General features: G+C 43.1%; 1 protein-coding gene across 6 annotated transcripts in view; it reads right to left on the minus strand.

Annotated features, from left to right (window-relative positions):
• The window catches only part of NEDD4L (NEDD4 like E3 ubiquitin protein ligase), a 309,137-nt gene that overhangs the window by 147,697 nt on the left and 145,899 nt on the right, over positions 1–15,541 (minus strand). The gene's annotated exons all lie outside the window — the stretch shown is intronic.

The raw sequence follows: 15,541 nt of genomic DNA on the forward strand, positions 1-15,541 counted from the left end.
AGATACTTGGATATCAGAAGAAAAATGAGAAAGGGCTTCATTTTTCAGCCATTTTTCCCTCCTTAGGGAGCACCACAAGCAGAACCTGAAGGAAGCAGTAATTCTTTCCTGTAAAATGAAGTTGCTCAATACGCCACTGGCACGGCCTGTGCAAGGATCACGTCTTTGCTGCTTATCACCAAAGTGCGGAGGGCTAAGGTAGCAGGTTACGTAGCGCCGCAGAGCAATTTTATTTTGACGACCTGATGTATTTATCCCACTGAGACTTAGCTAACTCAGAGAAAATTTCATTGGAAATCCAGTTTTGTAGAAGATTTCCTCATTCTTTTCCACATGTACTATTAACATTACAGTTAGTGTTACATAAATCACTGATAAAGAAATAACACAAAAACACAAAATAAGGGGAAAAAATACCAAAATAGATCGAGACTGAAGATTTTCCCCCTCTTCTCACCCCCCCCCCACTCCAGTTCAAGCCATTGTTTCTGTCTAGTTGTGTAGGACACAGCTCCCTGGCCCATGCTGGTATTATGAGCCTTGGGTTCCCCCCCTCCACTGAGGCTGTCGGTCACCAGTCATCGGTCGGCCACTCATGGCAGCTCTTGCTGGCTGCCGGCCGCTCACAATGGCTGCCGGCCACTCACGCTGGCCACCGGCTGCTCCTGGCAGCCCAGCTCCAGGGAGAGCTGCTGTTCACAATATTAGCTGTAGAGGGCGCAGCTCACCGGCCCATGTGGGAATCAAACCGGCGATCGGCGTTAGGAGCATGGCGCTCCAACCACCTGAGCCACCGGGCCCGCCTGAGACTGAGGATTTTATGTAACAAATTGTCAAAGACACAAAAAAGCTAATCCTTTCTAAAGGAGGGCAGCCATTTTAATACTCTACTATTGGAAATAAATTATTACAAGTTTTCTGGAAAGAAATACGGCGGGAGGTATCAAAAACATCGAAACAGTTGATGCCTTTGTCTCAACACATCTATTTCTAAGGATTAATCCCAAATAATCAGAGATGCAGGCAATATTTATCTGCAAAAGATATTCATTACAGCATCATATACAGTAAGAAAAATTAGAAGCAACCTTCTAGTACAATAGAGAAATGATTAAATAAACTATGGTATAATCATGGACTAGAATGTTATTAAATATTAAAATCATGTTTTCAAAGAATATTTTTAAATGTGAGAAAATAATCATGGTATAACTTTAGGGAATAGGCAGGATCTAAAAATGTGACTTATATACATACATGTATACATATATACATATACATATATGTGTGTGTCTATGTGTGTGTGTAATTTAGAAAACCATAGCCCAAGCTAATAGTTCTTTCTAGATGGTAAGTTAATGACTTATGCTTATTTTCTTCCTTGTGGTTATTTTTCTCTGAATTTTCTACTGTTGAGCAAGTTCTTTTATAAATACAAGAAATTAAGAGAATACCAATCATAGTTACACGTGTGCTTCAACTGTAATACACTCTTCAATTAGGCACCGAACCCTGCAATTTCATGTTTAGCCTACATCTCAACAGCAAACCCAAAAGGGTTTCAAATATTTTTCCTATCCAGAAAATTGCCTGAAATGGATGACCATTGAAGGTTTGTGAAAGAATGTGCACATACATTCCAGCTCTCGAGATTTATTGGAAGGTATTAAGTATACTTCGAAATGTATCACTTGTTACCAATAATGGCTATGAGTTAGTCACTCTTGAATAAGTATGATCTTTCAACAAATACAACACAGCAATGTGTCAATTTACAGACAAATGCATTCTTATGTTGGTTTTAAGCAGGTGAAAGAGGAATTAAAATTTTACAGTTTAGGCATATTTTGTAAAGCTGCTGAAACATACACTTTTGGATACTTAAGTTATGATTTTGTTGTTTGGAACAACTAGTGGTTTACTCTTACCCTAAAGCCGTTCCAGTCACTCAAGTCTTGAACTCTCTAGTCAGGACCGACTCTCTCCTTGTCCCTTGCCATCTCCAACTCATCACGTGGGGGTCCCAACCTTGGGTCATGGTTGCAGGGCCAACTGCATGGCCAACTTATCTCTAACATACTTGTGTATTCACTTACCAAATGCTCCACAGAATTAATTCCTGCCTACAGAAATGTTATCAGCTGGTAAATGTTTATGTAACTTATGTCACACAAAAGGTAATACACTTCTAAAATTCCAAAGAAGTAAAATAGACAAGAATTCCAAGAGGCAGTACAGGTGAAAATTTTACAGATGGGGCAAACGTGTTAACAACAGATACATAAATGGCTATCAAGTTAGAGTGCAACATACATGGCGCTCCCATTTAACCATCTGAGAGGAGAACCATAGCCTCTCCTAATATTTTCCTCCCGGCCCCTGCTGACAAGAGAATCCTGGGCTGGTTGACCAGAGGTTTGAGTCTTTAAGTCCTAAAGATCCTAAATAATGGTAGAACCAAATGCTAAATCACCCCAATGAAGTTCTTTGAAAATCGTCAGTTCGACTCTACTATTTAAGTAATATTTTATACTCTAGCAGAAATAGAAATTTGCTCAATCTAGTAACTATCCAGGCAACAAAAGGCAATCTATGTCAGGCACATAGATTATCACCAATATAAGAAGTCTTCTGTCCCAGAGAATACTAATCCTATGAAAAGTTACAAAGTTGATGAGATTGATCACGGAAACAGTCTAGTATTCCCCATCAGCACTCTGTCCTGTCCCAAGATGGCCCTTCTTCAAAAGAGCCTATTCCTTACCTTTTCCCAGACACCTACTTAGGCTGCATTCTTGCTCTCTCTCTTGCCAGTATCTACACCCTGGTGGTGTTTGCCCACAGTAATGGTTAACTAGAACAACTGAGAATGCCTACATATGCCCTCTCTGTTGTATATGCACCAAGAAGACGGCTCTGTTGTTATAGGTGCGGACACGTTCATTCTACCAGCCGGCATCACCATGACGGCTACGATGAGTGCAGAAAGCCTGGAACTTAGGAATTTCTAGAGCAGACAGTCTCAGACTATGGTGGGTATCAGAATTACCGGGAGGATTAGGTTAAAACACAGATTGCTCAGCCCCAACCCCAGAGTTTCCAACTCAGATCTGAGGTAGAACCTGATAATCCACATTTGTAACAATCTGCTCATCGAGGCACCTCACTTTGGGAGCCACTGAGACTCCATCTTTTCCTCTTTTTCCAGGATCCACCACAATGAGCTCATTCAACTTAGTATTTCCACCCCAATAGCCAATCACTCCCGAGGGGCTGGGAGGAAGGTGCAGCTTCATCTCTACTGGATGCCAAGGATTTTGCCCCTCCTCGTGGGCTTACCCGGCCGCTTGACACTGCCCATGTTTATTGGGGTCATAGGAAGGGCAACCTACAAGGCCTAGCTGTAATTATAAATTAACTGTTAGCACCACCTTTTGTTTATTTCAATGGGGGTGAGGGGAAGGAAGAGAGCAGAGCAAAGACAGGTCAGTTCTTGCCTATTTGGAAAACACTACTGTCTAGTGAGAGAACAATTACAAGTACCCTATAATAATATGAGCCTATCAGGAATTCAGTTCTAGAGGACACAAGGCAAAGGGAAAATTCTGAGATATGATCACCTAAGGCAGCGGTTTATTCTAACTTGACTCTGGTGGGATACTGACACCTGCCCATTACTCCCTTCATGGTTAGAAAAGTCAAACCTAATTTGAACTTCATAAAACAAAAATTCCAAGATACTTTCTCAATTGCTTATATTTCACTGTTTATAAATTAGCTCCTGCCACCCCTGATGTATGAAGTCAGTAGCCTACAAAAAACAGGTACTCAGACGCAGAATCACATGGAAATGACCAAGTACGGGAACAGACTTCCAAAGTCATTCCTCTCCCGTAACCCTGAAGTCAATTCCTTGGCTACTCCCACCATGCCCTTATGATGGGAAAGAAATACCCCCGGTCAAGCACAGGGACTTTGAGGTTCATGCCAATGTGGAATCAACACCGACTGTGCTGAACTAGAAAAGAGGGCAAGTTCCGAGGTAGGCGAACTACTCAGGGAATCAGCCTCTATTAACTAAACCGGGAGAAAAAAGATGTGTTTAATTAACTCAGGACGAGTTGTCAGCTTCCAGAGCACAGCTGTGCTTTAGTTCTGCCGGCACTGCATGCTCCGGGATGCTTGGACTAAAGATGGCACGTGGAGGTAATGAGAATCCCCCAGCATTGCAGAGATGGACACTGCGGAGACCCCCGTGGGCTGAGTGCTCAGGAACAAAGGTCTAGCAGAGGAAGACGCCATGCAAATTACTAAACAACAACTATGCTGAGAGCGGACCTCACGGGCCCAATTTTCAAGGGCAGACAGGGTAAGTGGTGGAGAGAAGAGGGAATTGGTGGACAGTTACGTAGATTGCGAAACATTTCCTATGCACATAAAAATATCAACCTCTCTGTCCCGGAGTATTCACTGCCTGTCAAGCACTGTCCTGACTAAGCACTTCCTGTACAATCCTTCAACATCCGTAGGAACATTCTAGACTTCTCAGAGGTGGGAGTGGCAGTGATGCCAGAGGTACCACAGGAGCTAACCCCAAGCCCAGTCCAGTTCTTACTGCAAAAATCTGTCTTCTTCTCACAGGCAAGATTCTCTGAGGGAAAGGATCCTCCCTTAAGTGGAGTCAACATGACGTGTGATAGTGTAAAGTCTGAAGAGGAAGATCCACGAGTGACACCCATTCTGTGAAGCAGCAACCACGTCACCAGGAAAGCCATGAAGCAAAGGTGTTAAACTTGGCACTGGCCTGAACACAGAAAAAGCATGGAGTAGCTCATCTTGAACTGTTCCCTGTGATACAGACCAAATCATGTCCCTCCAAAAAGATATACTGCAGTCCTAACCCCAGAACCTCAGAATGTGGCCTTATTAGGAAATACGACCTTTAGAGGTCATCAAGTTAAAATGAAGTTACTACTCCAAAGCGACTGTGTCCTCGTAAGAGGGGAAATTTGGAGACAGAGACCATCACGCACACAGGAAGGTGATGTGACGGCACAGAGGGAGAAGGCAGCCATGTGACTGGACGGACGCCCCTACAAGCCAAGGGATGCTAAGCATTCTGGGTAACCACCAGAAGGGAGAACAAGCACGGAAGGAGCTTTCCCTCAGAGTGTGCATGGCCTCATTGACCCTGAGTTCAGACCCTGAGTTCAGATTTCCAGGCTCCAGTACCATAAGACAATAAATTTCTATGTTTTAAAGCACTCTCCTTTGTGGTACTTTATTATTGCAGTGCTGGGAAACTAACACCCCCGTTAAAGCCAGCCCAATGTGTTACAGGACTCTGAGTTTTTTCCCGTTTTAGAAAAATGATTCTGAATATTCCAGTTATTACATAACATTCCCAGTAGGGGACTGGGGACCCATAATCAAATGTTAGTATGTGTGCAGTGATATGTATGAATAGTTATATTAAGTGTTCTAGTACAACCAGAAATACTCTCAAGTCCATTCAGGTCACGTTCAAGTAAGTTTTCCTACAAACCTACAAAAATGTTTTCAGTTTCCAGGGCTTTGTGAATTTTCAAACTGCAGATAAAGGATTACGGACCTGTACTAAGTTACAGAACACTTATTCCTCTTGCCGGCCTGCCAACCACATTCAGACTGCTCTCAAAAACACAAAGAACCGCCTGTGAAATCCTAGAATTCCTCGGGGAAACCAAGTATCCTCTCAACTCTCAGAAAAATATTTGTCAAAATAATTTCTTTCAAGTTTTATCTTCAAGACTATTAAACATGCAAACAAGCCACCAGATACTTGATCGTTCCGTTACGCTAAATTCTGTGTTACATTATTACAAGACTTTTTAAAGTCAAATTTTAAAAGAGACAAAAGCAATTCCACTTCACTGTATTATCACAGGGAGCGAAAACTGGAATCAACAGGGAGAGGGGACCGATGACAATAATGGTCCACCCCAATGCTAGCGAGAGGATGCATATTTTAGGGCCCACATTTGTTCCCCGTTACGCCAATAAATATATGGCAGGCACTCACACTTGGATTTCCTGGACCCATATATTATCAAGAAGAAAGGGTATTTATAGAAGAAATGATGCCTTCATCCACGTTAAAAATCTTGGTTGACCAGCTCGGGAGATCAACCAACTGCAAACACCAGAGTCCCCATACATCTCAAAGCTGAATGCACCCTAGAGATTTTTCCTTGTGTTCAGATTTTTAATAATCTTCCCTGAAGTTACTGTGTTAGATGAGACTGGGTATTGAAGAACTTCTAAAGAGAGCCGAGGTTGGGTTCCATTTATTATAATAGTAGGCACTGTACCCAAACATACCATGCCTCACCTCATAAGGGTGTGTGCGTGAGCATTAAGATTTATGCTACTAGATGACTTTGTTTTATGTGTATAAATATATGTTTCTCTTTATCCCTTCGACCCTGAATAAGAAAGTGTTAAATAATCATGGGGTGGGAGCACACAGGATTGATGAGAAGAATTTAGGTAGAATAAAACATACCTCTGCCATCAGAACGGTGGGGAGACGGGGGGCCGGTTGGCTCTGTGGTTAGAGTGCGGTGCTCATAACACCAAGGTCACCGGTTGAAGTCCCACATGGGCCAGTGAGCTGCACCTTCCATAGCTAGACTGAAAGCAACTACTTGGAGCTGGTGGGTCCTGGAAACATGTACTTTCCCCAATATTCCCCAATTAAAAAAAAAACCAAAAAGAACTGTGGCGGCAGACTTCTATTACACTTCAACAGAACACAGAATCCTTGCCCCACTGTTGCCCTATGCTTAAGAATTTCTATTAGGCAGTAAGTGCAGAATCCAATTAAACTACTTGTCAATAACACCACTGTTTGGTTCTCCAAATACACCAATCCACTATCCCCAAACTTTTCAGCCCACTTACCTCGGGCACATACTCACTTACTGGTGATTCTTTATGTTTTCTCCTCTCACACTGATGGAAACCCTAGATCCTTCTAGGCTCCAGGCAGCCAGCACGTCCCCCTGCTGTTCCCATAACAAACCACCGCATAATACTCTGCATTCCTATAGTCATGAGTCTTTACTCCTTTGGCACCAACTCCTGTGCCTTTCTGCACTATTTGCCCTTCGTCGAGTGTAGAAATCTTAATTCTCTCAAACTAGCTGCAAGTCACTTAAAAGCCACTGTTGACACCTTAGGCTAGTCTGCATTTCCCACAGAACCTTGCACAGAATGAATCCTCCATAACTGTTCCTTGGTTGCTTGGTTTCCTACCCACCACGGTGACGGGTCACCTTCTTCCCAGGGCCACACATCCAGAACCACTGTCTTGCCCAATTTGCCAGAATGTGGAATTCTCAGTTTATCTCATACCTGACCGTCAACTAGATATAGAATGTATTTTCCACACAAATTTCATTTTCTTAAACTTGCTTCACTTTCTTCACTTTTCCACAATGTGGGAGACACAGGGTCATTTCCTAGACTGTCCTGAGTTCTAAGCTCAAATATACTCAAAGAAACAACAAAGCTGGGGTGGGGGCGGGGTGGGGGGTGTTCCCTCAGTGAACCTCATTTCAGCAATAATATTACCTGATACCAAAAACTAACATCATAAGCCACTTTGATTAAGTAACGGCAAAACTTTTAAGTTTTCACTATAGAATTGACATACTCTTGTGAGAGAAACTTAATAGTCACATCAGAAGGACACAAGAAATATTAACATTTGCGAACTGACTTAGGGAGAAAATAACAAAATAGTTTAAGAAACCCTCATTACACTGTTGATAATCAAACTGGAAAAGGCGTTCACATTTTAAAAATGGATCACGAGTTCATTATGCACCCTTATAAAATGTTTATTCCAATGGCACAAGTTCTCAGGGTCATTTTTCATGCTTTTGTAGTGTTACTGATTTTGCCCCCCAACCCTGAAAAGCTTTATTTAAAAATAAAGGTGCGTAAGCCTCAATATAGATGCGAATTTTCACACACCGAACTCTTCAACAGCCCTTAATAAAAGCAGATGATTGAGAAAACATTCATTGTGATTATTCTCAATTTTTGGGTGCAGCTTACAAGGATTGAGATACTGTTAAAAACTGGTCACAGTGATACCAAACATATGCCACTTGTGGAGGTAGCAGGTGTCACCGCAAAGTGAGATGAGACAAGATTGCGCTCTTTTCACTGGGTCATTGAGGGGGGTGGGGGCTGGGGGAGGATGTTTTCGGTTACTCCAGGCAAGATGAACATGCACGTGGGACATTCCCGTTCTGTAGGACTGATAAACAGTAACTATATGCACAAGCAGTCTGTGACTGCAGCAATTAACGCTAGGTAGTGTGCCTGCTTGCAGCATGCCTTGAGAGTGAACACAAACCCACCTCAGACCCAGGCACCCTAAATGGAAGAAATGGTATGTATGGGGACAGTTATGGATTCCAGCCAAATACCACTTATGACCTGCTAATTAGATGTACACTCTACATATCCTATAGTCTATACTTTTGAGGACCCCAGGCTTAAGTACCAGGCAAGCAAATGAAGGAACCTTATGGCCATCCCAACCTCGGTGATCAAGTGCCTCGTGGATAAATTTTGCTGCCCACTCCAATCTGCTGTATTCCTTATCTTGTTAATGCAGCCAAATATTAACCCAATCACCCAAGCCAGACACGTGGGAATCACCCACTCTGAGTTGGTTCTTGTGACCTCAAGGATCAAGTGCAGACTGCCGTGGCACACCTGGTCTGCCTGGCTCTGGCCCCGCCCTGACCCTCTAATGTCACGTTCCATGTACCTTTTACCTATTTAGCCAAGGGGGACGACTTTCAGTTCTTTGAGCACATCATGCTTTTTCCTCTGCTGGCAATGCCCTGCCCCTGCCTTGCCTGCACATGACCTTCACTCAACCTTAACAACAGCTCAACGGTTTCTGAGAAAACTTCCTAACCCCCAAATCCCACTCCTGTTGGCAAAAGCCTATCAGTATAGCAATTGTTAGTTTCTATGTCCATTTCTGCAACTGATCTGGAAGCTTCTTGCAAACAGAGCCATGTCTTGGTCACTTGCATCTATGACATCCCAGCCACACAGTAGGTCTGCAACCAGTCATTGCTTTATAGGGTATCCTGATGGCACAAGGGCAGGTTAGGCATATATGGCCTGGAGGTGAGGTAGGGGGACTAAACCTGGTGCTCTGTGGTAGAGATACTGGAAAACACCACTGTACGTTATCCCGGAACACATACGCTGAGCAACGGCCATCTCCATCTTTTAAAGTGTAGCACTGCTAAAATAGGAGTCAATCGAACGGAAATAAAACAGCCTCCCTTGCGATTTCTTGGTTAATTTTTGTCTCCTCATGACTGAAACAAAGGAAGCCAAGAGCGATGGGGCAGGAGCTGAAAGTGAAGAAGCATCTGCTCTGAGGGTGTCTGAACAAGAGGCGAGTATAAGGGATTAAGGCTCAGGCAGACCACAGTGCACATGTAACTGCCACATGTTGAGCACTCAAAGCCAGAGGGACAACTAGGTAGGAAAAAACCTCACTGGTAAAATGTATGCTATGACGACGGACGGCTTGCAGCGAGCTTCACAGAGCTGTTCCCCTGTGGCCAGACCGCTCTGCGTAACAGAAGCCAGGGACTCAACTGCAACCTTAGAAAAAGCATGTCAGGAAGTCTGGCCATCAGACATTCATCTCAAAGTGGTGGTGAAAGTGAGAGCCACCCAGCCAATTCCGTCCTAGATTCCATTCTACAAACGCATAAAGGTGCGGCCAGGTGACCTGTAGACAACTCAGCACGAAGTGCTGAAAACTCAGAAGACACCTCAGCTTCCAACTGAGCCAAGTCAGGATCGTGAGGGCACACAGAGGTTCCCTTCACAGGCCTCAGAAGGTTCGGGAGTCTGGTTTTCTCTCCCACTGCTTCATTCAACAAGCATTCACTGAGCACCTACTATGTCTCAGGCACGGGCCCTGTCACCTGAGATACACCAGGGAAGAAAACATTTCAAACTCCCTACCCTGGTGAAGGTGACACTCCACGGAGGGGAGAGAGGTGGTAAACACCACCAAAGAAATTAGTATAGAGTCAGAAGATGACAAATACTAAACAGAAAAGAAATACCGCAGGCAATGAGGACTGATATTGGGAGGGGGAGGGAGGTGTTGGATGCACTTTTAATAGGATGGATGGTCCAGGGACCTTTCTGAGACAGAGATTTTGAACAACAGGAAGGAAATGGGGAATCATTAATTGGGGAGAAGACCCTCACAACAATATAACAGTTACACATTCGACAAAGACACAGGAGTTTTTTCCTTCTTTTATGGCTGCCTAGGTCTCCTCGATGCAGAGTAAGATAACAATGTAATTGAGGGCATGCACTCTGCAGTAAGACACAGCCCGGTGGGTTTTCTAGTTCTGCCACCTGCAACTGGAAATTATCAGATGTCACGATCTCTCTCAGCTAATCTCATCCAGCGGTGGCAAGGCCTCCATACCCTTTACTTTAGCACCTGGTAAGCTGTTACTGCTCTTAGTGGTGACGTTAGACCACAGTTCGTCCCCAGAGCTTCCCTTGCCCCCAGATGCAGCACAGGGACTCATGGCCATGATGATCTGAGAAACTCAGAACACGTTACCTCATTCTCAGCAATGCTGGGTTTAATAAATTCAAGAAGTGTGTGTGGATGTCTCATAAATGCCCTGCTTTGCGTGTGTTCATAGTCACTCTTCCTACTCAATATTTATCTCATGGTTTCAGAACAGTAACAATTTATTTGGTTCCTTATAAAGCTTTGGTTCCTTAGGTTGCTCTAATAAATCTTGACTCAGAAAAAAAAGCAAAATGAGAGCTCCAAGACTGGAGGTCACATAACCTAACACAACTCCGTTTGGCAAATGATGAAGCTTAGTCACGTCAATGGTACAGCCACAAAGTTCAACGCTTTCCCTCTATGTCTAGGCTGCCACGCCTCTGACACGGCAGAATTCATTCATTCTGAGGCTACTCCACAGACACAGATGTCCCCAGTTTTCCAATATTGTTTAAACAAGATGATACTTAATCATGTTTGATGAGTGGAAATATTTTTCTCCAGGAAATATCTTTCCTTTTGCTCTAAGATCAACGACCATGTACCCTTCTGGGCACAACAATTCATAGCTTTCTATGGGAAGGATGTTACAAAGAATTTTTTTAAAGACAGTTTTCTAACCTATAGCCTTCGTTTCAGCCACAACTTCCATTCTGGAAAATATTAGGAGCTACCATGCAGAAGGAAAACAACATGCCCATCCATGCAACTGTCACCCCTTCTCCTGATTTCACTACTTGCAGCCCCTCACACTAGCTTCAGTTACTGTCTCTGTTCACTTGGTTATTAGCAGTCTCCCCACCAGGCTGCAGGTGGGGAGACAGGTGGCCACAGACAGCTATGCAGCCCGCTGGACCGGGCACTGAGGGCCACTTGGCCTCTCCTGTTTACACTGGCCTCCCCAGCACCTAGATCCCAAGGGGCCCGAGGCTCAGTGCAGACCTGTTGAATAAATGAGTTTCCCCTCAAGGCTGGGAGGTCACCTAACTGGTACACTCTTGATTTGGGAGCTCACAAATTGCTTTTGATTAATATTTTGTTCTCTGCCTACACTTCTCCCCTCCCCTAAAAAAAAAAAAAAAAAGAAGGGCAAAGTCAAATATAGATGTGCAAAGCACAACGAAAGGGCAATTTAATCATGACGCGGGTAACATCTAGGAGTAGGCAACGGCAGGAGGCTGTGGAAGCCTCCAGCTCAGTGCAGATGAAGAGGCTGGGGTGCTTCCCACCCAGGGAGGGGCAGGGGTGGCGCCGCCCACAACTGCACTGCTGAAGCTCACTGCTGAGCTTTTGGGTCTTATCCTTAAACTGGTGATTGCTAAACTAAGATGCTGGCTTTGTCCTCAAAGCTTTCTATCCTGTATCATGCTCAAAATGGCGATGTCCCTGCAGAGGCATGAGCTCTTGGGATGTGCCCTTCCTGGCAGGTGATGGGCCCTCGTTCTGTCTTCTCCTTCTCTCTCTCCCTCTCCCTTTGACATACATGCCTGTCAGCTTACGTCATCTTTGTAGCCATTAAATTCTTTATTTTCTTCATAAAGAATTCCACTCGCACACACACAAGGAATCCCAGTCAACCTTTGGTGCGTGGCCTCCCGGTAAAGAACAAAGAACTGAAGAGAAAACGAATTTTTCAAAACCAGCTGACAAAATTAGGGGGCATATTGCTCCAGTCTGATTACTCTCACAAATCACCTCTTAATTGTCTTTAAGAAGTGTCTTAATTGCCACCTTCACTCAGCCCAATGCTTAAGGGCTATTAAGTGTGTATTTACAAAGAATATTAATCAATTAAGTGAAAGCAAGAATAAGAGAAGGAAAAAAAAAACAACTTAACAGAATGTTAAGTCAACTTAAAAGAATGTTAGCTCAACAAAAACTGCCAAGTGTGAGGGAGAAAGAGGTACCCCTCAGTTTCTAGCACAAAGATATTACTAAATATTTGGTAACTGATAGACTAATAGGATAAGGAAAAGACAAGTTATTTAAGAGTAATTCACAAGGTATTACAAGTGTCTTAAATAGCCTTGTCAAGGAGTTAAAACAGTCAAACAGATATAACACCAGACAGGCACATGTCCAAAGAGAACGTGTCTCTTTCAGAGAGATCACTCATTGATGAAACTCGATACAATTATGCCCCTAAAAACCTCAACACAACAGGGCAGGGAAGAAAAAAGGAATATATTAAAATGCCTTAAAGCCTGCCACACCATTTCCGTTAATAAAACTAGAGACTTCCTTGAGTCTCAAGGCTGTCTACTTAGCGTGGCATATCGTGGCGAAAACCAACTCGTCAACCCTGTCAATGGAGCTCCAGGTTCAAACCCCTGCACCGGCAAATGCTCCTGGAGATCACGGCCCTAGAACTGCACATGGCCTCCTGCTCAAGAACCTATGACCGAATGCCCTCTGTAATGTGCCAGGGTTTCCAGTCACTCGCCTGAGTCAGAGGTGGCTTATGATTGCACGTGACCCTCTCCGCTGCAGCTGGCCACATGAGTAATAGTGACGTGAACACAATGGCCTACCTCATTTCAAGCGGTGCTTTTTTGTGTATTTTTGTGAAACACCATATACCCCACTTGAATCTATCGTCTCTGTGTTTCCACGTAGTCGGAAGTGACACTGGTGTGTACCTCTGAGAGGTGATGGTATGTCACACGTCTCATGTGCTGTTCCAAAAATTTCCACAGAGTCGTCCATTCTCTAAGAGAAGAAAATCAATCTTTTGTTTTCAGGAATGAAGTCAATCAGGAGCTGGTACTTTAATCCTTCTTCCAGTAACTACTTCTAGGATGAATAAATAGCTCACATATGTCTCAGCTGAGCGAGTACAGCTCATGGTTCAAGAGCTCGTGATTATTTTGGCTCATCTAGTTTTTGGTGACAACAGCAAGGCAGAAGGGACTTTCTATGAGATCTAGACATCAGGCCTTAGGAGGACTCAAAAACAAAACACCCTTTGATTACAGGAGAGCAGCAGGTGGTCTCACCCACGCCTGACCCAGGAGTCCTGGCCAGTGGGCAGGATTGCATGGGGAAGCTGCCTACCTGGGTACCAAGAAAACTAGGGCAAGCGCGGAGGGAGCACAAATATTTACTGTCGGTGAAGGTGTGCCAGGTGACCCTCTGTGGAATTCTGAGCCACTGAGAGCATAGTTGAGAGAGATTCTGAAAACACCTGAGAGCACGTGCTTCTGCCATCACCCTGGGGTGAATGACCTCACAAACCCCGGCGATCCAAGCTGAGAGATTAGCAGGCTTGCTTCCAGCCGACTTGTAAAATGGGGAGTCCTCCACAGTGCTGGCACAATAAATCATCATTAACAAACTGCAAAGAAGGGAAACCAGGAAAGGAAAGATTTCTGCCCGGTGAAAGAAATGGTATGTAAATGACTTCACCAGAAAGTTGATTTGGAAAAGCCCTAAGAAGTACAGACTAATGGAATAAATACTGCCTGGAATGAAATATAAAAAAAAAAAAAAAAAAATCAAAACAACGCCTCCGCCCCCACATGACCATCATTAACCACAAAAGCCTGCTTATTAACTGTTTCTAAGATGTTGTCAAGAAGTACAGAGGATTCTCCACCATCACGACACCCACCAAACAAACCACTTTAAAATAAAAATGTTATACTCCCCAACTAGCAAATTCCTATCATTCTGTCCCTGCCTTCATCGTATATCTTTCACTTATACTCTAGAGCAGAGGTGTCCAAACTTTTTTCAATGTTTTTCACCACGGGCCATATGCAGTAAAATACACAAACAGCCGGACCACTCACTTGAGGTGAAGTACGTATTGCCTCACCTGCTTTATTTAAGTAAATTAAATATATTTTTGGAATTTGCTGCGGACCAATTAAAAATGGATTGCGGGCCACACTTTGGACACTCCTGCTCTAGAGTGACAAGAAAAATGTCCTAAATGTGTTGTTTTAAATCAACAATGAGTGGTAATACGACTCCAAAAAAAACTTTTTAATTAAAAAAATATATATCTGTGAGAATCATTCCCATTCCTTTTCTCCTAATTAAATAGAAAAATTTTTTCCTCTCTTGATTCTACTTGAATCTTACTCAAATTCCCATGGGAATTAAAACTCACCCTATCCTCCTCACAGACATTTAAAAAAGGTAATATCAGTACATCAATTCTTTAATTTCCCTCTTAGCTTATAGTGTAGTTACTTGGTTTCTATTCTCTTTCTGATTGGTACAATCTAAATCAAACACATGTAAACAATGTACTTCTCAGTGTGCAATAAAGTGTCTTGTTAAAGATTTGCTCCAATTTGACAATAGCTTTTGCTACTCCACATCGTGTTACATTTTTATTGCCTGAGATTCCATCAATGTTATACCACATTTAACAGTAGGAGTACTTTTTTGAAAGTAATCTAGCTCATTAACATAAAGGTGTGGCCTGCATTCCAGTGTATTTCAGGCTTTGGCAACATACAGTCATATACTAACTAGTAAACTAACAGTTTATGAATCACCATCAAATGAGACAGTAAAGAAAAAGAAAAACCACGTGTTAATCATAAAGTACATTCATACATATGAGTAGTAAGGTGGGAAAATGACAGCGAAACCCAAAGGAAAAATCCAGTTGAGTATGTTCTGGGTGCTAATGTCTCGTCTCTTAAACTAATAATAGTAACAACAACAACAAATGCACTTAGAATAAGACACATAAGCCAAATACAAAGGGGAAGAAAGATTTCTATCACTACCAACCAAAAATTCAGATATAAACCCTGAATCACTGTCCAAACAAACAACTTCAAAACCTCAAATGTTATTTCATTTTAGGCCAAGTACAGCTGGGTCTCCCTCTTCTCCAGTGAGATTTCTAAGTTCAAAATAGAGAAAAGAGAGACCCAAAACCAAACAAGA

The sequence above is a fragment of the Rhinolophus sinicus genome, linkage group LG09 (assembly GCF_036562045.2).
Source record: "Rhinolophus sinicus isolate RSC01 linkage group LG09, ASM3656204v1, whole genome shotgun sequence".
NCBI classification, from domain to species: Eukaryota; Metazoa; Chordata; class Mammalia; order Chiroptera; family Rhinolophidae; genus Rhinolophus; species Rhinolophus sinicus.